Source organism: Falco rusticolus, chromosome 3, assembly GCF_015220075.1.
Source record: "Falco rusticolus isolate bFalRus1 chromosome 3, bFalRus1.pri, whole genome shotgun sequence".
Lineage (NCBI taxonomy): Eukaryota > Metazoa > Chordata > Aves > Falconiformes > Falconidae > Falco > Falco rusticolus.
This window is the reverse complement of record NC_051189.1, coordinates 37,346,253-37,371,769: the sequence shown is the minus strand read 5'-3', so window position 1 is coordinate 37,371,769 and position 25,517 is coordinate 37,346,253.

Here is a 25,517-nt window from a genome sequence, read left to right as displayed (position 1 = left end):
AGCATGGAGGTGACATTGTACCTTCTTACTCTTCTTCCCCACCCCCTAGTGCTCGTTTAACCTTTTCTTCTTTTCTTATTCTTTGTTGACAAAAGAACCATTTAGATTTGGTCAGCACTAGGCTCTACCCGCACAAAGTAACTGGCAAACAAAGAAAGAGGAATCTCTGTTAGGAAACTTTACCTTAGGTAGTGTAGATATTGTTGATTAATTTAGTATAAACACTGCAATAATTGAGAAATATATAATCAACATTGTATTTAATTGGGACAGTGCATTTGCTATATAAAGACTATTTAATTCTCTAGACAATTAATTAAGTCTGTTTATATGAAAACACATTTGAGGGAAAAGCAAGAAGTTTATGCAATAGCTATGCATGAAAAAAATGACATTTTTATCCAGTTTGAAAGACACATTTAATATAATACTCAAAGTCTAATTGGTCCACTACATTAGAGCATTAAATGCTAATTATGATTTGCCTTTCCTCTGCTGTTTTATGATGACATTGAAATATGTTTTTTTCTTTTTCTCTTTTTCCTTTTCTACTAGCTTGTTTTAGGCACACATGCATCTAGAAAATAGCTTTATTTAGCTAAATACAGGGAAACTGAGTCTGCTAATTCATGTCTCTGTTGATAGTATATGTAGAAAAGAATTAGGCTACTTAATAGCAAGTCTAGGAAAAATGCTGCTTGAAATGAAGGTAATATTTTGGAAAACTAAAGGGCATTGCGTATAATGTCTTGCTATATTGGACATTTATATGCAATCATGATCAATCTTAATAAATGTAAAGATATAAGGAACCTAATTTTTTAAAAAAAGAAGATGCAAGAAAAATTGAAACAGATTTAATGCATTCTTTCTATTAGATTGTAGAATTAGGTCCTTATAAATAAAGAGAGTTAATGCTAAAGTATTCTCAGGAAGTTTTTCATGTGAATGATCTAGAAAAGCCAGATCTTAACAAACATGAAGGATGCAAAATAGAAGGGGATATCTGTGAAAAATCACCTAAAGTGTTAAATAAAGATTAACATATATACTTCTGGTGTAGAACAGTTAGAAGAAGAGAGTAGCAACTTGGGCACATCACTTTATAGCTCCGTGCCTCGGTTTCCCCAGCCAGACAGGTTGAAGGAAAGCTAGAGATACATGTTAGGAAGTAATATGTTGGGTATTCAAGACTTATTCTTGCATTTGGAATTGCCACCGAGGGTTGCAGCCAGCATGCCTGGCAGACAGACACAGTGCTTCACAGAGTCCATGCAGGCTGCTCCTGGGCAAATGTGGTCCGTTCTGAGGTTAGCCCACTTAGATTGCCTGGTTCAGACTAGCTGGTTTAAACTAGCTGCTTTTCACCAGCTAGCTACTGTTCACCTCATGGAGGTGACAACAGGGAGTGATCTACCTCCCTTCAGCAGCTCAGGGGAGTGAGTGTGCTGGGATCACTCATCTCAAACAGTCTCAGCAAAAAGACTGCAGCTGTGCCATTCACTTGCATCAGAGCAGGTGAGGAGAGACGTAAGAGGCCAAAGGCTCCTTTTCCAGCTACCGTGCCTTGCAAGGTCACAGACTGCCTGGCCTTTAAGCTTTTCAAGGGCTTTGACACCTTTGTCTGAGAAGTGTTAGAATTGCAGGGTAGCCAGGAAACCCCATGCCTGGGGCCAGATCCATGTGCGGATATAATCCCTAAGTAAAGAGAAATTGATTTGGAGGAAATCTTGAACTCCATACCACATCCATACTAGGCGGGTATCAACCCACTACTCAGCTGATCAGTCATCACAGTGAAGCCCCTTAAAGGTATAACTGTTACTGCTTTTTATCTGACCAGCATCAGCAAAACCAGTATGTAGCAGTGGAAGGGCTGGCATTCAGGGGACACAGGCTGGTAGTCCATGTTAAAGCTATAGTCACCATTACTCTAAAAATTCCTAGCTATTATGTTAACTAGTTTAAAGTTCCAGGCACAAGTCTGATAGATAGAGGGGGCTTGGGGGGGGGGGGGGGGGGGGAGGTTATCCACACACACATGAATCATTGCAAACCCACTGATGATACTTGCACTTCTCCTCACCCCATTGTCACATATCATTTCCATTACCCACCACATTCTTCTTTTGCCTGTCCTTTTGCAGAGGTGAAAACAGGTTTCCTGGCCCAGAGCCTGTTGCCAATTAAGTTCATCAAGCTGCCTTACATATATCAATACCTTCCCATCTTCTTTGGTTTTTTTGTGTGTGGTTTCTTTATTATTATTATTATTTATCCTGCCCAAGCTAATCATCCTGGGACAAGAAGGACAAGAAACTTCTTCAAAACATGAACGGTTTCAGCAGGATACTTTGGCCAGGAGATGCTATAAACTACTGCACACTTTCCTTTCCTCTTCAATAAATGAGTATATCACTTCATTCTCTGTCCAGCCACCACCAACCTAAATGTCTGCCACCATAATTTTAACTTCTCAACTGGCCTTCCAGCCAGTATCTCAATACATCACATGACCAGGATGACTTGCACCACCGTTTTATTTACGATGCAATCAAAGGCTGTAGGAGAGTGAGCCGTAACTGCTTTCCCAATACATTAAAAAAAAAACCCAAAACAACTCTTTCTTTTAGCCCTATATTATAAACATTTTAAAGTCGCCATTTTTTCCTCTTTCTCTTTCTTACCCTCTCAGAAAGAGCAGCAGGGGGTAGACAAAGTGTGCTGAATACAATTCTCTAATTCATCTATGTTTAAAGTGCGTTTTGCAAGGTCTGGTAGCAGAAAATGTATTAGTAACCCTTAAACAAAATGGTTTTCTTCAAATCTTCCTTCTCTGGTAGCTCTAGCAGCAATGACCACTTCTTGTAGGCATGGAAATAAGCATCCACCTGCAACCTCTACTAAAGTAGAACGTGAGAAAGATGACTTGCTATTTCCCCAGTATCACTGACTCACAGTGATACCAGGAACTTTATCTTTCACTGGGGAAGGACAACTTCAGCCGCTATGAAAGGTCTGATGACAAGATATCAAGTCATCACCGAAACCAGGATGCGATCTTATCCTTATTCTTAATTAATATTTGCTTATGGGAGGAGATTCTAGGAAGTGAAAAATACTTTCTAATCATTCATGAAATGAGGGTCCCAGGTCTAAGATGCTTACATTTTCACAACAGAAGAAATGCACCAAGAGGAAAAGAAACCATTGCCTACAATTTATACATAGCTCGCGAATAGCTGCACAGCAGAATTAGAGATAGGAGAAGGCTTTTGCAGGTTTTTTGTAATTATTTTCAACTGCAGTCACAAATTTTGTAGTCTGCAGCACCAGAAACAATGACAAGACATTGGATTTAGCATCAAAATTACCTACCTGGTACCAGAAATGCATCTCCCAACCTGCAGTGCATTAGCTGACTTCATACCGTAATTGTAATGAATCTCTTATTGGACCCTTGCTTCCCTGGACAATGCCATATTGTAAGGACTAAATACATCATCAGTGAGACTCATTCTTGTGTATTACACTAATATATCATTGGAATGACAACTGCTTCTGATGATATATTAATGTAATACATCAGTAGTGTGGGGCTCCTATGGGGTATTACTCAGGAACAGGGGCCATCTAAAGAAAACAGACCCAGAGTCAAATTCAGTTTAATTACTGAATGAAAGGGCTATCAGGACCAAGGTTACACGTAATGCTAACATTCTTACATCATCCATGAGATTAATTTGCAACCTCATTACATATTAACCTTGCAATTTTAGATAGTAATTGTAGGATTTGGATTTGCCTGCTGCTGTGAGTAATTCACAAAGCATAACCTCCCCAATATTTTATAGTGATCCATGAATAATGCAGCTATTTTTATTCTGTCCATCTTACATTCCATGATACTTAAACAACACATCAAATACGTAGCTATAAAACCAGATTTAGAAAAACAACACTATTTGAAACTGTTTGTAGTCACTGGGCACCATATAAACATTTGCACTCGCACGATGCGTTCAAAAGAGAGAGACAACTTGTATTTGCTTTTGCAGTCAATTATGAAGCACATTTTCATGTATCATTTGTCTTAAAGCTATCATAAAGCATGTACAATTCTGCTGGGGTTTTGTTTTGTTTTGTTTTTTCCTTTGTGCTTTTTTGTGGGGGTTTTGCTGTTCTTTTTTGTAGGAGACATTCTGGGTCTTTTGGTTTGTTTTTTTTTGTTTGTTTTTTTTTTCCAGAAATCCCCAGGGACTGAAATGGTGCATTCTACTGTTCTTAAGTTAAGTTATGAGTTGGATTCTGAAATGCTTTTAACAAAAGGACTTCCATAACAATATTGCAGTGTCCACTGACATGAAATATATCCATAGTCATCTTCCCTTGGCCCTGCTTCTCCCTAATTTTAATGCTACCATATTATAAGTTATCCAGAGAATCTACCTATATATTATGAATCATACTGGCACGAGAGGTGATATCATTTAAACTAGAGCTTCTGGTGGTCGTTTATTTCATGTTTATTAAGATTATAACCAAATGCTGAAAAAAAATATCATAGAACAGCATATAGCATTAAGCCAAAAGACATAATGTATATTCAATTTTATAAACATTTTACTGTGTTTAATACAGATGCTATTCTCGAATAGACTGTTTTGTTTAATAAGCATTTATCTATTGTTAATGTCTTTGGAGAATTCATCTTGGGGTTTATACTGAAGATAAATGCAAGCATGTGAGGGTTTATGAAAAATGTCTCAGCAAGTGACAGGAAGCCTGATATGAGTTACCACAGTCCGCTTCACATGTGGGGCAATCCACTACTTGCCTTGCATTTATTATATTTTCTTGCTAGGCATTTTCTCTTTCTTTTCCTGAGACCCTTTGATACTATATACCTTTAAATACCAAACATTGACAGAAAATCTGAAAAGAAAGCATGATATAGAAAAAGATACAAAACTACTGATGTAAAATGTAGCTACAATAATATAAAGAAGAAAGCACAAAGATTTTCTTCTTTTTTTTTTTTTTTAATGGTTTGTGCATGAGGGAAGGGAATCAGAATTTAAAAGGAATTAAATGAACATCAACTGCATGTCCCACCAATACATGTCATTTTAGCTCACTAGGGTGATGTACATATTATTTAGAAAACCGTTCAAAGCTGCAGCTAGAAATTCTCCCAAGAATAAATGGAATTCTCACAAAACAAAGTGTCATTGCATTGTAAGGAAAGCAAATTCTGTACATATCTGTCTGTATCTAATCTTACCTAATCTGTGTGTGCTGTATACCTGGGATGATAATAAATAATGTATTGCAGACATGGCGAGAGGTTATAGAAGTATAGTAAATTAGTGAAAAGCCCCATGTGACCTATCAGCCAAGTTCCCAAGATAGGTTTCTCTTCGTTATTTTTTAATTAGCAACAACTTCTCCCTTCCTCTGTCGCATATTTCCCTTAGTCCACAGTCTGAACTGAAGGCAGATCTGTTACAAACTCTATTGTAGAATCTTCAGGATGTCAGTAGTAGCTGGAATTAAATTAGATTTCAACTCTTGCAAATTAATGAGTAACCTTGAGGTGTTTGAATGTATCTGGTATGTCAATAAGGTAATGCGCAACAGAAAAAGGATGAACTTTGCTCACACGCCATGTGGAGGCTTTCCCCTGTGAGTTTTATACAGTGAATTATTTACCAGTTATTGAATTAATCTGACAATTTTTACTTTTTGGCACTTTTAGAATCTGATATTTAAAATCTGCTTATGTGCTTAATTGAATGGACGTCACATCCAAACCTGCTCCTTGGTGAGCCAGCCCTGCTTGTTTCATACGGGAATTCAAAAATAAAATAAAAGCGTATTTCCCCCTCAGCATCAGCAGGACAGCCTGGAGAAAAAGCATGCTGTGCTGCAGACACCTTGTACAACTAAAGAGTGTCAGAGGGAGAGGAGAGATGGACTGGAGTGCATCAGTCTGGCTCTACTCAGGGGCTGGATGAATTTGAAACATGACCAAGTCTGAATGGAATAGTGGTCAGGAAGCCAGGAACAATTACTTCAGATTACAAAATGCTTGAACGATTTACTTCACAAGACAACTGCACAGTCTCCTTGTGCTAAAGGACTATCAATACTATATTTGGACAAAATTTGATGAGAGGAGTTGAAGGGGGGGGGGGGGGGGTTGGCATGGGGTGGGGGGAGACTCAACGTTGTCTAAGATGAAAGCAGCGAAGTATTTAAATAGAAATGTGTTCCAGTAACCAAAATCCCTGCCCAACATCATCTTTGTTTCAGAAAGTCTGATTAGTTAACATATTCCATCACCTTGGGAAGAAAGCTGAGGTAAGCGGCTTAATTTATAAATGGATGGAACAAACTTATTTAAAAATTCTCACTACGTTATCATGAATCATGTAGGCCTATTAAACTAATTGCTAAGTAAATTTAAGCAGTATTACAGTAGATTTCAGTGAATTTATCATCAATCTAAAGAGATCTTTGGTGGTCTCATGCTGCCCCCCACAGATATGTCTCAGAACATTCATTATGCCATAATTACAAAGTCTCTTTGAAGAGGCTAAAAATCCCAAGACTCCTCTCATCAATTATTTTCACCTGTTAATTCATTTTGTGTGAGGTAATAACCTCAGCATAATAACAAATGTGCAAGTACTCCGATTTTGCAATTAAAAGCAGCAGGGCTCCTATTTTGATCATACAGACTGTGACATCCATCATAGAAAACAATTTGGGCCTAGCGGGATGACAGATGCCACACTGATGGCTCTACTAACTAACTGCCTGTCCTGAAAAAAAATGGTCCCGTTTCAGCCTGCAGCTGCAAGCTATCTGATAGCTCCTGACCAGTCAGCAGGGGAAAGCCTGCAGTGACTAAATTACTGAAAGGTAATTTTACTTTGCAAAATGAGGATTTTGGAGCCACAGACATACGCATTCCAGCGGCTGGTGTAATTTGGAAACAAATAGTCCTTTTCATTTGAAAATGACTGGAATAGCTGCCAGTGTTCAGAGAGTATTGTTTCTCAGCCTTTTACATGAGAATACAGTGTAATACTCATTATTTCTCTCCCCTTTCACATCTTATTAGACACAGAAGGCAAGGTGGTTATCTCTGCTTTCTTTAGCTAAATCCGCACAAGCAGGATTTCTTTCAACCTCTGGACAGGTGCCTAAATAATAGAAGAGTGCTCATTTTAGCCTTTCAGTTTGTATCAAGGCTGAGTGAGCCCTGTCTGGGGAATGATCCCACTATCACCACCGAGCCTTAAAGTGATATGCCCTCATCTGAAACCCCACTCAAAACAACGAAGCAAACTGCAAGTGCAGGCAGCTCATTAGCCTCGGGACTGATCCACCGAGGAAATAATTTGATGTTGAATTAATGACAGAAAAGCTGTTGTCCTGACTGGGGGGGCTGGGGGGCTGGAGGAAGTGGGGAAGGGGCGCGGGTGTGCACATACTCTAAAAAGAATCACAGAAGACACAGCCAATTTATTTTCCTCGCTAAAGTGCATAACGTGATACTCTAGTATCAGACCAATTAGCTTAAAACATTTAGTGTTGAAATACCGCATACTCCGAGTAAACAAGACGACTGATTAAGCCTATAACTTCTAATGGGAAACACACAACGTTGCTGTCACTAAGATGAAATACATCAATATGGCCTGGGATTTTTTGTTTTGGTTTTCTTTGTCCTTTTTTTTGGTTTTGTTTTATCCAATAAGTCTAAAATCTGGTGGCTAGGGGCAAGAAGCTGGACTGTTCAGGCTGCTAAAAGCAGCAGATGCAAATTATGAAGGAAAACCATCCTACTGAAAGAAATGTGGTAGGTATCGTAAGGATTATGTTTTCAGGTTTCAGCACACTAATGCAGAGCAACAAAAGATCAGCAGAGGGCCAAAGGTTAAGTATAGCATGAACTTTCTCAGTGGCTGTGCACCTTAAGATGAAAAGATAGCCCTGTTTATGACATCTGCAGACTACAATGCTTACCATTTTATACTTCCCTCCCACATTCTCTGTGGACAAAGAGCTGTGCTCGGCTTCTTGGGAAAAATCTACTGTTTCTTACTCCATCATATTACACTCATAAACCCTGTCAGCAATAAAGGATGTATGGGTAGGCAGAGGCAGGGATGTGCAGCTAGTAAACTACATAATCATGCCAGAAAAGATACCAGCATTTCAGGCTTTCAATTGGCTCTCTATTCAGGAATCTGCACCTCACGGAGGTGAGGCTAATTCCTGGGGCAGAGGGGTGCTCCAGCTCACACAGACGGCGTGGCTGAGGTGTTTGCCCAGCATTTCCAGATACAGAAAGCAGCCTTTCCTAACCAGCTGCAGGATTTACAACACAGAACATGTGAGATTTTTCTGTAGGAGTATACTGCGATAAAAGCAAACAAAAGAGATTAATCAAAACAAGTAAATTAGTATTACCCATCTTAGATGTTCTTTAATGCAAAGCCGATAGTTCTTGCTCTTTATGCACATGCTCCTACAGTAACTAATGTACAGTGGCCATCAACAAATTATGACTCGTGACACTTTTGCTGCTGCAATATTAAGCTCAAAGTCCTATGGAGAAAATATATGGTTTTTATTACCAAATTGTTCTTGTTTACAATTCTAATATCCTCTTCATTATCTACTTTTCCAGACATTTTAGGCAGTTCTGAAGACCTGGGGCAGCAGTAGTCCTGTCATAAAGAGAAATTAATGTTGTTAAAGATGGCCTAGCTGCCCTCTGGGACAGCTGAAGATGTGAAAATATAAGGTTCTGTTTTAAAGATGAAAATGATTAAAGGCACAGGCACCTTGCTCTTAGTGCAGCCACTAAAACTTTTAATATAATACTTCAGCAGAAAAAAGCTGCTTTACTTCTTCCACTGTAAGTCTTAAGAAAAAAATGAGAGAGAGAGGGGAGGGGGGTTGGGGGGAGAGAGAGAACTTTGTTCTATAAGAAGAGGCTTGCTTTAAGGACTAATAAGCGTAAAAAGGACCTCATCATTATAAAGAACCTATTCGTCTCAGCAACAGCTCACTTAATAAAGACTAGATGATAGAAAAACCAGTAGAGCTGTCTCCAAATAGCCAGTAAGCTAATTAGGTGCATTGTAACAGGTAGCCCTTACAAAAACTGACAGGCTTAAGCCAGCATGCCGCAAATACTTAAGAACATCGTAGCAGATGTACAGCGGTTATTGTATCCTCTTCAAGGCTGTTGCTGCTGCCACAATTTTATAAGCTTACGCACCTCAAGCCCTTAAAGAAGCTCAAAACGGGTTTCAGTGGGAGAAACGAAAAGGAAAGAGAGAGACAAGAAACACAAACCTGCTGAAGATATTATATGAGCTTTTAGGGGCCCCAGACCAAAGACACCTTTCAGAAGGAATGGTTCAGCTGCCTGGAAGAAAATGGCAGGAAACACAAAAGGCGAGAGCATAACCTTTGTCCTAGCAGGGATGGAAGAATATCTATCAGAACTTCACCTTCATAATCTTGCCCACCTCAGTCATTTTTTACTGGTTAAATGAAGGTTACAGGATTTGCTCTGAAGACAAAATGTCCCTTTCTCCTTAAAAAATATTGTTGAAGTTAAAAGGCAAGTTTACATTCTCATTTCCCCAAAGAGTCATATTCACTGCTCTCTCTTTTGTTTGGTTTTGTTTTCTCTGCTTTGGGAACAGGTCAGATCTTACAATTGTGTCTCTCTCATATGCTTTTGATTTTCTAGCAATAATTTGGTGTAATTGATGGTTTACAGAAGCCATTTGAGGACTTCCAGGTCCCTTAATGATAGTAATAGCACTGCAAAGGAAACCACTGTTGCTCTGGAAGATCAGGGAAGTCTAACTTCCCATCATTGGAGCTGGGACCGTAGTGCTAACTTGCTTTGGGTACAAGCCCATGGCAACAGAGAGGTCTGGAAGCGAAGAAAGCTTTGCTGTCAGGTAGCAGTGGCTCTTTAGAAAGCAATGGCTACTGCTGAAAACCACGAGGGAGACAGTATTAGAGAAGCAGAATTATGCAAATACTCCCCCACTCTGGCTGCATTCATGTGGAACAAGTGATGCAAAAAAAATCTCTGCCAGGATACCTTCTTTCTGATCCACAAAGCTAACTTTATCATGACACCAAATGTAAATTAATATCGCTAGCATGTATGTGAAAAAGGTATTTTTCAATACACAGTGTTATCAGCAGACATTTTAAAATCCTTCCCATCCCCTGGGGTGAATATATTGTATTGCTGCAAGAGAAATCTAGCACTATATTCAAGACAGAAGAAAAATACTATGAGCTTTGCAAATCCATAGACAGTTACAAAAGTAACTTTCCATTAAGGAAAATACCAGTGCCAAAATGTGGTCTACAGTCTTTAGAGCTCCAAACAAGAGTTATACTTCCGAAGATGTGAACTACTACACCAAATAATTAAAACATAATCTGGTTGTGACACAGACTATGAAAGTGTTAAGACTTAATAAACGTGATTGGTTTATAATTCTCAATGCTCTTTCAGTGGTGAGTATATGGTATGATGATCTCAAGTAAAAGCGCATCTATGTTAGGATCAGCCTATGCCATATTACACATACACTTGCTTACACATAAGCTGTTATTGGAAAGCAAAGTTCAAAACTGAAAAGTTAGAAGGTGCCAGAATTAAGGTTGCTTGTGCAGCATTAATTCACTCATTGAGGTATATGCATGACAATGTGGGGTTTCATTACATGATCAAATTATTTCCTTTTGTAGGAAGTCTGCTTCATTTACTTTGTGGCCTCATGATTTCAGAATTTTAACAAACACACTTTTCAAATTATTCTGTAAAGCATATAAATTTCCTTGTGTACTTTCTAAGGACATGCACTCTCAGAATACCTGAAACACTGGTTTCTCTCCACAGAAACTATTCATGTGAGGAAAATCCATTATTCCCTTTAAGTTAAGAATGAAAAAAAAACCCACACCCAAAATGTCAGAATTGTCTACTAATTTTGAGTGCCCAAGTGAAGAAAACTGGACACTGGGTTTTGGAAGAAACTTAGAGATTTTAGAGAACTTAACCTTTCTTTTGCACAGCTCCAGTAACTTCAGCTGCAACTTTAAGTACTCAGCACATCTGCAAATCAGCATCTCAAGCATATGCAAGACATATGATCACTGTTAATAGTGCAGTTTAGGCATCTTCCCTAGCTATGTGTTAGGAATGCTGTGGCAGAGACAGATACAAACCCAGTTTCCCAGGTCAGCACTCAACTGTTTCAGCTATGAAGATCTCCCTTGCCTTCTTCCAATCCCTTCCCTTGTCTGTCATCATCTCTAGCATGCCCAGCACATAAGCTTTCTATGCAACTCTGCTCTCAAGATCATCTTACAACTCCTATACTAAAAGCCTGTTGGAAAAATAAAAATGTGACATATAATTAAAGACTTCATCTTTGTACAAACACAAAAAAAATCAACTGTGTTTTTAAGAGTATTTTATGTTCTGTTTCCCAAGTATTAAAAAAAAAAATCAACCACACCAAACACAAAAATAAGTTGAAAACCAAGAAGTATTACCATGTTGTTTCTGCTGAATAGAATGTTCTACCATGTAATTTAATGGCCACTGAGATGATTGCCTCTATTTCCACGTTAGTGTGTTCAAGGATGCTTATATAGTCTGTTCACCGGTGACATCAACTATTTACCTTTGACTGTTAACAACAAACAGATAAGGAGAGATATTGTTGAAATGGAGACAATGGAGATGCCAGGCTGGGACAGCAGGTCCTTCTGTGAAAAGCAGTCACAGATGCAGCTTGGTGGGGCTGTAGCTTTTTTCCATGGCCTATTTATTTTTATTATTTTCTTAATAAAACCATTAAGATTTTGAAAAAGTTATAAGTAACTGAAAGCAAGATATTCTAGTGGGAACCACCTTAGTAGGTAGCAAAACTAATAGCTAGCCTTTCTTTATAAAATTATCACAGCCAACAGGAGTCTTTGCTTTAGTGCTACAATAATGGAAGATGTGGGAATCTGCTGTCACTTAATATTCAAGGGGACAAAAAGGAGTACTATGACCTCACCTGTGGGAAGAAATATAATCAAAGGAACTAACCAGCACCAAAATAAGGACAGCATAATATGTCTCCTAACATTTCTGAAAGTTTCACAAATGCTGAACAGCACTGATTAAAATTATAATTTCCACCATGATAATGCCACATGTGCCACTAGACTGTAACACTTGCTCAAACTCAGTAAAACCAGCATGATTTGATCTTCCTTGTCTCTACATACTGTGACAAGTGGCAGGATGGGGACTTAATGCAATTGGCAGATATTAAGGTACGATCAGAAAAAATAGTGAGGTGTGGAATAAAACTTTAGTCACACAAACTGCATCTCTGACGACTTCTCCAAGTGAGAGTCCCAAAGTGGGAAAAGAGTTGCCTCGGCCACAGCTCTGGTTGCAGTTTTATGAAGAATTCTCCATGCAGTATTACTTTCCTTTTCCTCTCTCTGAGCCTCAGGAACTCTCCTAGTCAGCATCAGCAGCAATGTGACCATGATTCCTATTTCTTTTTAGTCATCTTCTACCCAGAGGATGTAATTAGACAGTCTTCCTTGGGCTTTGCAGTGTGCAAGATTTACGGACTTTAGGAGCACAGGACCTGGTTCACAGTTAGTAGAATTTACCAGAGATCTATCTATTTATATATAAAGTTACTGTAAAAACAACACACACACACACACACACACACACCCCCAAAAAAAAAAAAAAAGACAAACAAAAAGAAGAAAATTCTAATATTTTCTTAGGACATGATCATAGCTGACATTTCTTAGATAGTTATGTCAGAGGGGAGCATGAAAGTTAGCATTATATACATGATATGAGCCATTAAAAAAATATTGGCCCATTAAACCAAAGTGGTCCAAGAATGAGAACTTCTTAAATGCTGGTTTAATTTCCTTTAGAATACAAATGGGTAAATATGTTTCACAATGAAAGTAACCTTGGTGGCTTCTCAATATGGAAGAGTTGTTAAAAAATAATGTCTATATGTGTTTATTAATTCTTTACAGCTAAAACTTCCAACTTTAAAGCAAAACAAAGATAAAGAAAACTCAAAAGGAGAAGGTGATGTGAGATGCAGATAATAAAAAACTCTTAGTGGTGTAAAAGAGCAGCAATGTTAAAGGGTCTCAGAAATCAATCAAACAAAAAAAGAAATCAATTAAATAAATATAATTCAAAAGGTTCCACAGTCAGTATAAACATCAAGCAAGAAACACCTCTTTCAGTCCATGAAAGGGGAACTTTCTGGCCTCAACAATCACCTGCTGAGATTTCTAGATCTCTTGTACCATAGAAATAGAACACTAAGAGATAACAGTGTGAATTTACTAAACACTAATAAAGTTCTTCAGAATGCTATGAAGCATAAAAGCACTGAAGCTGATTTAAAATGTAATTTAAAATGATGGAAAATGTGCATACTTTTCCAGCACATTTTACATTAAAATAACATATTCTAATAGTTCTTACATTAATCTGTATACAGAGAGGAATATCTACTAGTAGTAGTGCCATTAGCTGAAGTAAACTGCAGCCCCCATCACCCATATGTGAAAAAATATATTCTTGCTTTTGTGTGCAAGTTCAATAAATATACAGGAATCATTTGGTCAGGTTAAATTAGTCTCATGTACTTTTGCAATTACAATTTTTGGAGCATGGTCTACAGGCTTCCATTAAGCAAAAGTATTTTGGGGGTATTTTCTTGTTGGTTTGGGTTTTTTTTTAAAGCAAAGCTGTTTCCATGTGAGAAGTGTGTTCTTTTGATATTGCTCAGCTTCAAGTAGCTGGCAATGTCTCCAGTTCACTGAACAAAATTCTCTCTCAGTCTTGGGTCCTTTCCATTCCCTCTCCACAGACAAGAAATGTGAAATTCTCTTCACTGTCAAGAGTGAATAGTCTTATGCTATTCAAGAGGACACTGAGCATTTTGACAAACATTGCCTATAAATCATGAACACAGTCTGCTCTGTTTGAATGCAGCATGAGGTGATTTTACTTGTTAATTGGAAATGCAATTAAAAAAAATTCCAATCTGATTGTCAGGTGGAGGAAGGCACGGGGGTGAGAAGAAAGCAAGGAAGCAGCCCACTCCAAAACTTTTGGCCAGCACACAGTATTCATCATCTCATATCCCAGCACATCTGAGCATACCTCTCCACTCTCACTGTGCAAGGAAGAAAGGCTAATCTTCAGTTTCTTCCCTTCCATTCTGTCATGCAATACTGAGCAGTGGGATGATGGGTCCTGACCTATACAAGAGGAGAAGTGTGCCTCATTCCTCACTTTCATCCATGTATAATAATCTAGCTCCAGATTAATAATCAAGACAGAAACGAAAAAATATGTTCTCTTCTGTTCCTGAAACCTGGGGCTTTTTTTTTTTTTTTTTTAATTTTATTTGTTCTTGCGTTACAAATGTGGCACAGATCAGGTCCGGTCATCATACTCATACTCATGTTTTGCATTGCTGGTGTTGTTCTCAGAGGCTGGAACAAGTATCTAATTGATTACTTCTGGAATAAGAAAGACCTAAACTGGAGGAGTGATGCCAGAATTTCTACGCTTCAATGTTATCTTTAAATCTTGGTCTGCCTGTTGGCCTGACTTCTTTTTTTTTAAAAAAAAAGCAAGATTTTTTGTACACAAATTTTCTACTAATTTAGCTGTTTCATTCCCCTTTTATTGCTCTCAGTTAGATTTCTTACATCTGGACCCTGCATCCCAGGTGTATTAGATCATATTAAAAGCCTTCCTTCTGCTCTTTGTTCTAACATGTGCTCTTTCAGCTGTAAAAGATACTGCACAGCAGTAGCACTTTGAACCAAAAGGTCAAAGAGCTTCCTGAATTAGCAATGGTCACTGCTGGTCTAGATATCAGCTTATTTGTTGTTTGGATTTACCTGAAGTTTGCCAGGCTGTTTTAAGAATTGTGTTCAAAGGATTATTTGAAATGGTTCATATCATTCAATTTCTTGCTAAAAGACCAAAATCTGAAGGTAAGCCTGCTCTGTGGCTTTCTAACTTGTCTGACTTTAATTGTAAAGACAAGGCCTTTGTAAAGGATTGCAGAGGGGCATGCAAACATTGAAAGTTTGGTTCCATTGTATCTGAGGACTTCGGTCTGATTCAAGATGAGAAGGGAAAGGAGGATTAAAAGCTTAAAGCAAAGATAAAAATAAGTTTGAAACAAGCTTACTGGAAGAAAGAGAAACAAGCTTGTTGTGACCTTGCCACAGGGAAGAGAACAGGTTTACCACGGGTTTCCAAGAAGGCTAAGACAAAGGCCATCTTGAAATTGTGATCCATTTGCTGCTTTAACCTGCCCCATTTTTAAGTGAGTCAGCTGTGGTTAAAGCATTTAGAAAGGGTGAAGTCTGATCTCTTCTTGAAAGGGCTATCAGTTCTTTCGTAAAAACAAAAGCAACCTGTAGCTAGATTGATTTGCAAAAGACCATACTTAACATTGCAGAGACCACAGCTGCACAGAACTGTGATGTATAGTAACAAGAAAATGTATCAGTATCCCACACTTCGGCAATGCCAGAACTCCATAAAAAGAGAGGAGGCAGAGGGGTAAACAACAACAAAATCCTCTCATTTAATCTACGCTACTGACTGATTTTTCTGTTGACTTAATCAGCTGCAGTTGTTGCATAGAAGCCGAAGTTGGTGGTGGGGGAAATCTCTAACTAGACTTTCCTCTGTATTTCTGATAACCATAGCAGGCTGCCTTGCCAGCAACAGAAACATATAAAGTTCAGTTTCTTTCTACAGTGAGATAAGAGGATCTTAACCAGTCAGTGACTGTGAGCACTCCGTTTCCTATTTCACGCTTAGTGCATAAAACTTTGGTTCACTCTCTTCATATGTCATGGACTTTTTAACATGAAAGCTGCCACTAGTCCCCACTCGAAATCTAATTCTTTTAGGATGTTTCTTTTTTCTTTTTAATAGAAGACTAAAATAGTTTCACAGTAAGGTAGAACACTTTTTTCCCCCTCTTTTTTTTTCATTTCCCTATGTTAATGTCTGCATATGCACTCATTACACCTGCAGATTCTAGCCCTCTTACCTGCAGGCCTTCCTGGCTTTGAAGTTGCCCTCCAGAGCTAGGAGGCAGGACATCTGGATTAAAAAAACAAAACAGAAGCAAACAAACGAACAAAATCAACCCAAACCAAAACAAATAACAACAGTCTGTGGCTGAGAACTTAGTACTACTTCCACATCTAATTTGGCATTTGGCAGCTTCCTCACCCTTTCAGAGTCTCCCTGCTTTTGATACCAACAAGTTTCTGTGCTTGCTGCATTTTCATTTCATTTTCTTTGGGGGTGATACCTCCAGGCCATATCCCCATTATGATAACATCCGTATTTTTTCTCTCTCTGGGCAAGATTAAATATGGGCAGGTATTAGAATATAGGTGACATAAGGAAAAGAAGTAGTTGAATTTGAAAATGTCAATGGGGCAAATAACTAGTTCTTATAGTGGTAAAATTCAAGGCTCCTCTTTTAGATACTGGTCTGGTCAAATGAAATTCTGGTCCAAATAAATCAGAGACAAAACTGCTTTCTCAGATTTCTGAAGTCTGTGTTTTGCTTATAGCTATCACTGATGAAAAACAAGATACAAATAACTGTCCCAGTCATTTCAGAATATTTGTACCTTTCCTTATTTTACTGCTTTACAGCTATTCCCTCATTCTTCTCATTTCATGCTCCCTTTGTGCTTTCTTCGATATCAGCCCAATGACTACAATAGTCTTGTAAAAACCTGATCCTAAAGGAAAAAGGGAAAGTGACTATCAAAGCTAATCTCCTATTTAAAGACACCTCATCCATTTCTGCCTATAACTATTATATCCTTATAGCTATATATTCTCAATAGCTATATATCAGCTGTGAATACAAAATAGGTAGATACAAATGAGCCATATTTTGCATGGCTAAGCCACCTGGGTCCTCTGGTCAAGGTTGAACTGGGCTCAATGGTTACACTGTCTGTTGTAATAAATTAGTAGTGCTTTTGTGCTGTGCCTCTAGCTGTAATAAGGATACATGCATTATGGGTGTCACCCTGTCTCTGAGGACAATTTTAATATAGCTTAGACAATAGCCTAGCTAAATAAACAATGAAACAGTCATGATATAGAAAAACAGTGTAAGCTCCAGGGTACAGACCTTAGCAAGGGAAAAGAAAGAAGAAAACAAAACATTAGAAAGATTAGCAAGCGACAATAAGAGAGATACTTATAACACCCTAGATATTGCTGTTGAGGATCTGATTCAGCAAGGCATATAAAGATAGATCTAACATTAAGCACTTGCTTAACCTTGGTTAACTAGCTTTGAGTAACAGAAACATGCTAAAAATTAAAGTAACTTTTAATTATTTGATGAATCAAGGCCTAGAGCTTCAAAGTATAATGCTAATAATGTTACCAATGTTGTGATGTTAGCAAACTGAAGTAGCACTTACTGTCACAATTGCCAATAGTCAGCTGAAGCTGTGGTCAGCAGTGTGATGAGAGGAAATCCAGAATGGGTAAAAATGAGAGTAATGTGATCAACAGTGGCACATAAGTAGCAGGCTTTCCTGACCAGATTGCTCAGATCTGTCTAAATTTTGATCTACATGGTGAGAATGAAACTTACCCAGCTGGGTCCTGTCTTTCACTTCCCTATGATTAGGTCCATGTCTCACCAAATTGTAGAGTGGCCTCCACCTTGATCTATGACTTCTGGTCACTCTATTCTCTGAGGGTGTTGATTGTAATGTAATTTTTTATATCACCTACTGGTGGGCTAATCAAACAGAAGTCCCAGTAAAAAAAATCATAGAACCACAGAATGGTTTGGGTTGGATGGGACCTTTAAAGATCATCTAGTCCAACCCCCCTGCCATGGGCAGAGACATCTTCCACTAGATCAGGTTGCTCAAAGCCCCATCCAACTTGACCTTGAACACTTCCAATGATGGGGCATCCACAACTGCTTTGGACAACCTGTTCTAGTGTCTTATAACTCTCATCCTAAACATTTTCTTCCTTATGTCCAAACTATGTTTACCCTCCTTCTGTTTAAAACCATTACCCTTTGTCCTGTCACTACAGACCCTGGTAAAACATTCTCGGTCTTTCTTATAAGTTCCTTTCATACATTGAACAGCTGCAATAAGGTCTCCCCATAGTCTTCTCCAGGCTAAGCAGTCCCAGCTCTCTCAGCCTTGAACAGAAACATGCTGTTCAGTCACAGATCAGTGCCATAGCCTTTGCCGTCTCAAGAAATGTCTTCTTCCTCTCTGACCAAATGCAGAGGATTTCACAGAGTGGGAGAGGAGAACCTGATAGGTCTGTATTATAGTGTACAAAGTTTTGTAACTCACATCAACCAAGTTGTCTCACCTGCTTAGTCTTTTGATCATTCAGGATGTCTTTGTACCTCCAGGCAGTGGGTGATACCCAACCTTACCTGTAGCCTGTTACTTATCCAGCATTGAGTAGAGAACTATGATTTTTGCTATGTACATCCTTAAAACATTCATCAGTGTGTTCTACAAATCTAAACTAATTAAGCTTTACAAATATATATATAATACTTATATATTTGTATCCTTTGTTACAGAAAGGAAATTAAACCACAGAGGCTTTAGGTCAAGGAGCCAAGTGTCCACAAATTTTAGGTCCCAGAGCAAGATGCTTAGATCCCAATTTTCCAGGACATTTACTATTTTATAGCACTTTGCATGCTTTTACAGCATGTTATTTACAGCGTTCCAATCAGCCACAGTTATGTTTGTGAGACCAAACACTTCTGCAAATGTGAAAGCTATCAAGTAGATTACAAGGAAAATGAAGAGCACATTCAGCAGTCAATTGTAAAAAGCTGAAGTGACTTCCCTAGCTCCATATGGGCATTCTGGTAGGAGGCAATTTTCCAATGGGATATTTGAATGCCTTACCAATAAATCAATCCTTTCTTTTCTTGAAAACCTAGCATCATTTTTACATGTCTTCAAGCTTCTTCAGCAAGTTCATATTTTCAGCATCACCTCTGTGTGAAAAAGAAACATTCTTAGTGACTGGAATTCATGGTATTTACTAAGAGCAGTGTGACACTATGATACTGCATGTTCCTGGTATACTGGAGCAGGCAGAACAGATAGCTGTAGACATGTAGCTCAGTGTCATGCAGCATCTGAAACAAGGGAAATCTGAGTGGCTTCACTGAAGCACAGCAGTTCAAGGGAACCCTTGTGGGTAGCACTGGAAAGTGTCCAAGCTCCCAGGTATGGCTGAAAGCCTGGTGGTCATATTCACCTCCACTTTGAAGTTAGGCAGGGCATGAGCAAAGGCCCTGAGCATACCTGCTGGATCTGTGGCCTCTTTCCCCCTCTGAGGTCTTTGGCTGACTCTGCTTGGGGTCAGCTCTGCTGCCTTGGTCAGAGCTGCGAGGAGGAAGAGCTGTGAGGGGTCTTGTCAGTGGCTCCCCTCTGCTTGGAGCTCTCACACTGGGTCCTTGCCTGGGCTGTACCACAGCCATGCCTGTGCCCAGCCTTGTACCTCCTGATCCTGACCTGAGGAACTTGCTTTCTGGCTTGACCCTGGACCTAGCTCATCACTAGGGCAGTGGCTGTGATCCCTGGGCTGAGGCTGACCTTGGTCCCCATCGCCAGCTCTGCCTTACTCTCCCAGATGGGCACAGTGGGATAGCACTCCATTGGTGTGGCATGGACTTGCCAGCCTGGCTGTCACCCACAGCCCCCAGCTTGACTCCCCTCGCAGAGCAGCTCCCTCCACCTCCTCCCCAGTGGGCATGCCTGACACTTTGTTCTCACATGTTTTGCTCCCAGTGAAAACCAAATGTATGAGCCAAATAGGAACCACATTTCACTCCAAAGAGGTCCCATAAACAGGCAACTGAAAGACCAGATTTCCAAGGGACACACCACGTCATCATCAAAGGTGCCTACATTGCCCAGTATGACTCTACTTGGTGTACGGTCTGTACTTTTTCCTGATTTCCCATTGCTGTATTCACCATTAGTCACAGGACATCTTGTTCCAGTGAAAATTCTTGGTGTGCAAACCAGATTTTTTTCTTAACTTCTTTCTTGGAAATTACTCTACATTTTGTATTTGAAATTTTCCCAAAACATGCAACCTGAGGCAGCTGTCTGGCATGAGAAACTTCATCCTGAAGAGTTTAGTCTAACAATATAATGAGCAAGAGTTTTACTGTGGAGATTGTTAGTCAGTCTTAAGTATAGGCAATATTTTCTGTGCTACCTATAATAACAGGTAATACTTGTACCCGTATATTAAAGGCTGCTGAACAAAAAGATTGCATGTGTTAAAACACCACCTGTTCCAAGAACTGTGAAGCAGTCTCTATTATATAAATCTAGGGTAAAATAGCTTGTAAATGACAGCGTGAGAATACAAACTTAGACTTCTTTCAGTACTTTCTGTACTGATTTGTAGGAACCTAGCTTATGACATAAATAACTGAATGTCATTACATCAGGGAAACATTATCAATATCCCCAGAAATTCACCCAGCATTTACCTTTGAGAAAGCCTGCCCTACTCCCTGCTTAGGAACAGCATGCTTCATGATGTTTTAATATATTATGTAGTCATGATACGCCAAACACATGCAAGATGCCTGTTGCAGCCAGTGAGGCAAATGAATATGTCATTTAAAGGTAGATCATGACTCTAAGTTGACTTTCAGATTTGATGTGAAAGGCAAGGAGGTTATTTCTTCCTAGCTCTCAGAAAGGAATTAGGTTATAAAATTAAAACAAAAGGTGTGAGACACATGAGATAACATTCATGATAATTTGTTTTATTATACACACATCTATGAATAATGCTTAGTCTTTGTGCAATGAATTTTGCTAAGGTTATGTGGTACAATCACAGAAAGTTTTTGGGAGGCTTCTAAATGTGGCTGAATGTGAAGCTGCAATGCTCTGGCAATATATCTACTTTTCATGGAATTATACCTGCTTTCATCTCACACCCAAGCAGAGTACGTGAATAAAAGAATTAGGGACCCAGGGCAGATCAGTGATGCCTTGTTATGAGGAAGTGTCCTGTTTTATGTGCCTGATGTCAACATCAGAGGAAGCTCACTGCTTCAAATTCATTGTGCTTGTTAGCATGAAAAGCTGACATGAAATGGGAAAGTATTTGCTTTAATAACTGACAGTGAGCTGTGGGCAGCATTGAAACACTTCCCACACTTCAAGGCACAGCCTGTGAGAAGACAGAGGGACAGTCTGCTTGCCCTAGCATGACTTGCTAGTTCAGCAGATCCCTTCAGTCAAGTCGGCATCTACAAATAAAAGCAAGGGGAGTGGAGTGACCCAAATGTGCTCTGTGATACCACTGAGCCAGCTGAACATCTGAGCATGTCCCCCACAGCTGGTACAAAGCACCCACATTATAGCCAGCTACCCAGGAAAACAAATCATGCCATTTCCTTCTGATAGGAGAGAAGGATGCGACTTCCCTCTTTTCTTACATTGATAGAGAGGAGTCAGGCACTGACAGAGCTTGACAAACAACTACTGCAATCTCTGAGCATCTTTCCTTTTATGAAAGACCTAGCACAGTTGTGGGAGAGGATGGCAACAACAGTGTTGTATGCTGTCACACCAACGTACCAAGAGTACCCCTGTGTAGCATGGAATAGCACTGGGAAGAAATAAATGTGAATCTGGCAACTGACGTAATTCTATCAAAATAATACTATGTCTAGGTTAATTATTCTGTATTTCAAGCCTCTTGCATTTATTTGTACAGAGTTTGCTTGTTCATCCCTGCATGTATCACATTGTATAATTGAGGAAAATAGTAAATGGGACAGGACAACGAGAGGGTGGAATGCAATCCTGGGAAAACCAGCTATAAAGACTCAAGCTGGGTCATATACAGGCCAGTAACTATCTACATTCAAGCAGACACAGATGTACATTTTTGTTGGCCAAAGTACTCCTGGCAAGCTTTTTAGAGGAGGTAACTGATGAATGAATTTCCTGGTCCTCTGCAGTTTGTGGGCAGCAATGACTCATTCATCCCCAGTACCGAACTGTGAATAAAACCAGTTCTTTAGGGAATAAAAACTTTTATGAAATTTTATGAGGAACTACCCAGGCAGCCTTCTCTGAATAAACCACTCTCCTTTCAGGTGGAAGAAAAAAACCATTGCTCTTTGCAATCTTCTTAAACACCTGCTCCCTTGCCCACTATATACCACTAATGGCAGCACTGCCAGACAGAACAGTGTAAAAATCATGGTTTGTGCCTCCAAATCATGAGATTAGTTTATGTATCATTAGATTTCTTTTTAAAGGTTTGGAGTCAAGCTACTTTGCTTTCCAGGATCTGAGCCATTAATGCAGCTGAATGAGTAGCAGTTTCTGAGTATTTTATTCTGTATATATTCTGAGTATAATATTCTGAATAATTTCATAACACACATTGTGAAATTGCCACCTTGCTGATGAATTCAGTGTATTGGAAAAATGAGGCGACTTTTCCAGAGAACCAAGAGCCATTCCGCCATACAGTACTTTGGCTGCTGGAAAATAAAATAAAAGGTGGACTGGAACCCAGAGTCATCTTAGTAGATTAGTGCTTCAATGTCTATAATTTTTATGAAACAATGTTTTTTGAAATCAGACATCATAAACCATTATTGATTTTCTCAGAGAAAATTTTGTTCAGTCCTTTGTCCATGATCTCAGAATGCATTGCAGATGAGAAGAGAAAACACAGATTTTCCTGGACTGAAAACTGAACAGCAGGAAGCAGGTATGGTGCTACAGCCACAGAAGCTGTACTGTTTGATAGTGTGAATGTTATCTAAGCAAAGACTGCAGGATAAATACTTTTATTTTTATGCACCGATTATATTAGTGATTTGGATGAAATGTAAATATATTGTACTGACAATATATGTATTTTGCTAACATAATGGTATTCTTAATTAGGGTAAGTTATACTCTAAAAAAACCTCCACTTAAACATAGGTACAAGAGTATTCACACACAAGTCACTCAGGATTGGAACACATTATTCATGGAACCTTAGTTTTCTGGTAGAAAGTGCATTTCTGGGGTTAACTTGGCCAAGGAGATAAATTTGTCACTTGCATTGTGCACTTCTGCCAAATGCAAATACAGAAATACAATAGGTTGCAGTTTTCATGAGTCGTGTAGAGTGTATGACAAAATCCCTTTTAAGTGTCTAAATAGCAGCTCAATAAATAATCCTGCTAAAGGGAAGGAATTTATTGTTTTTAAAGGTGAGGTGTGTGAAAGCTTCTATTGTACTTGATTTCCTCCACCTTTTTTCACAACATAGAGTTAGAGAGTGGAAAAATATAATTAATAGTTTGGGATTTCTGAAGCCCTGACATAAAAAAAAAAAAAAATCTTGCACAAACCGGCTGCCTCCATCAACAAAAATTAAATTTCAGAGGAATCTAAAGGAAGATTTAAACCTTTCATTATGGGAAACAATAAGCACCATTGAAATGTCTGTCTTGCCACAAATAAATGATCTAATATATCACTTGGTTAGGAATGGATGATTACACTCCTTCAGAACCTGATAAGCTCTTCCCAAATTCAGCTCTTCTAAAAAGGTTACAAAAAAAAACTTTTATCAAGCAGCTGAGAAAAAGTGAAAGGAAATACTTTTTAGATAGCATGTACAATTAACCTGGGGAAATAATTGTTAAAGGGTGTTATTGAAGCCAATTGATTATTGGATCTTTAACAAGGTAAGAATTGAATATGAACAATAAGAATACTCAACAACTCATTAAACTGAGACAAAAACGTGGTAGAATTGTGCACCTTCAAGTGTCAGTACAGAAGCCAGGAGCTAATTGATCCTTGTTAAGAAACTTTTTAGGCAGAGTAATTCATAATCGTCCATTGAAGGACTTTGATATCCCTCTGAATCATGTTCTATGTATCAGTCAGAAACACTGTAAAGGACTGAGCTACCTCTGGTACAATGTAGTAACTTGATGTCATGCATTCCTTAAAACTTCCCTCTGCAGTCAAGGATTGTTTAATGGACTATTTATTGCACTTGGCTTGAAAGAAGAGAAAGATGGCCATTTGGGCTCACTGGCATGAGGGGAATGCATCTGTGTGAGTTGGTTCAGACAAGGTTCATGCTGAGTAGAAGTCTACGGCTCTGCCAGCACCCTTCTCCCTCCCACCTAAAAGCCCATATCTGTGGTGCACCCTGAAGTCATCAGAAGGATAATTAGCAGCAGCTTAGTTTCTGTTTTATCCTTCATCTAAGTCCTTCCTTGTATGTGTGGTAATTTCAATCAGAATGCAGACTTACTCTTACTTTGCATTCCCAGTTATAACGTATATGTGAATTTGGAAGGACTCTTTTTTTACCCAATAGACTTTGAATTAGGTCTTCTAGAAATAACCACTACATGTCTTGCTTTCATCTCTTTTTAATTTTAATAGGTCTTGCAATAATTTATCACTCAAATTTATGTATGGATAAAAATCTGGCAATATGTAAATATAAAGCTGGAGTATCATTTCCATATGTGATAAGTTTTTATAAAAGAAAAATATTTGGGGCTAATTTATCCTTCTAAAATATAAATGTTGAGATTAGCACTGGAAGTACTTCTTACAGTTCCAAAATAATTAAATAATGAGGAAAAAAGGTTGTTCACTCACTGCATAATAAATCCATCCAACAGGGCACAATAGACACAGTCATATTAAAACCTGGATCATTACCCTTCTTTTCCTGCAATTAAGGGCTCCACAGGATGTGGATGTTCCATTGATATCAGTCAGTCTAATAACATTTTAATTATTTTAAAAGTCAGATAAGACATGCAGAATCTGAAATAAAACTAGCTCAATATTGTCACACAGACACGTCGGCTTACCTTCTCCCTGCTTGCATACGCTTTCAGAAAATATGTGAGCAGAACATGAGTTCAAGTACCACATGCTCTAATGCTATCTTACTGAGGAGTAACCCTATGTCTGTCGTGTCATTTGTTTCCTTTAACTATTCCTCTGGGATTAGTTTGACTAGCCTATTGCTTCATGTTTGGATAATGTGGCTAATCCTTTCCAGTTTCATCATTCTAATCACTTGCAAGCTGGCTCCCTTTTGCCTGACTATATGGCAGCCAGACAGTGCTGCTTCCCTTTGTAAAGTGGCATGTACTGAAAATGCAGAACACCTTTTTTGTAGCCTCTATTTTAAAAGCCAGGTTTGGCAGCTGGTTTAGTGTATGTTTCAAAACTACGAAGACAGAAGGGCCTTTGGGAAATGATGCTTTGCATCAGGCTGTCTTCTTAGATCAGTGCAGACTTTT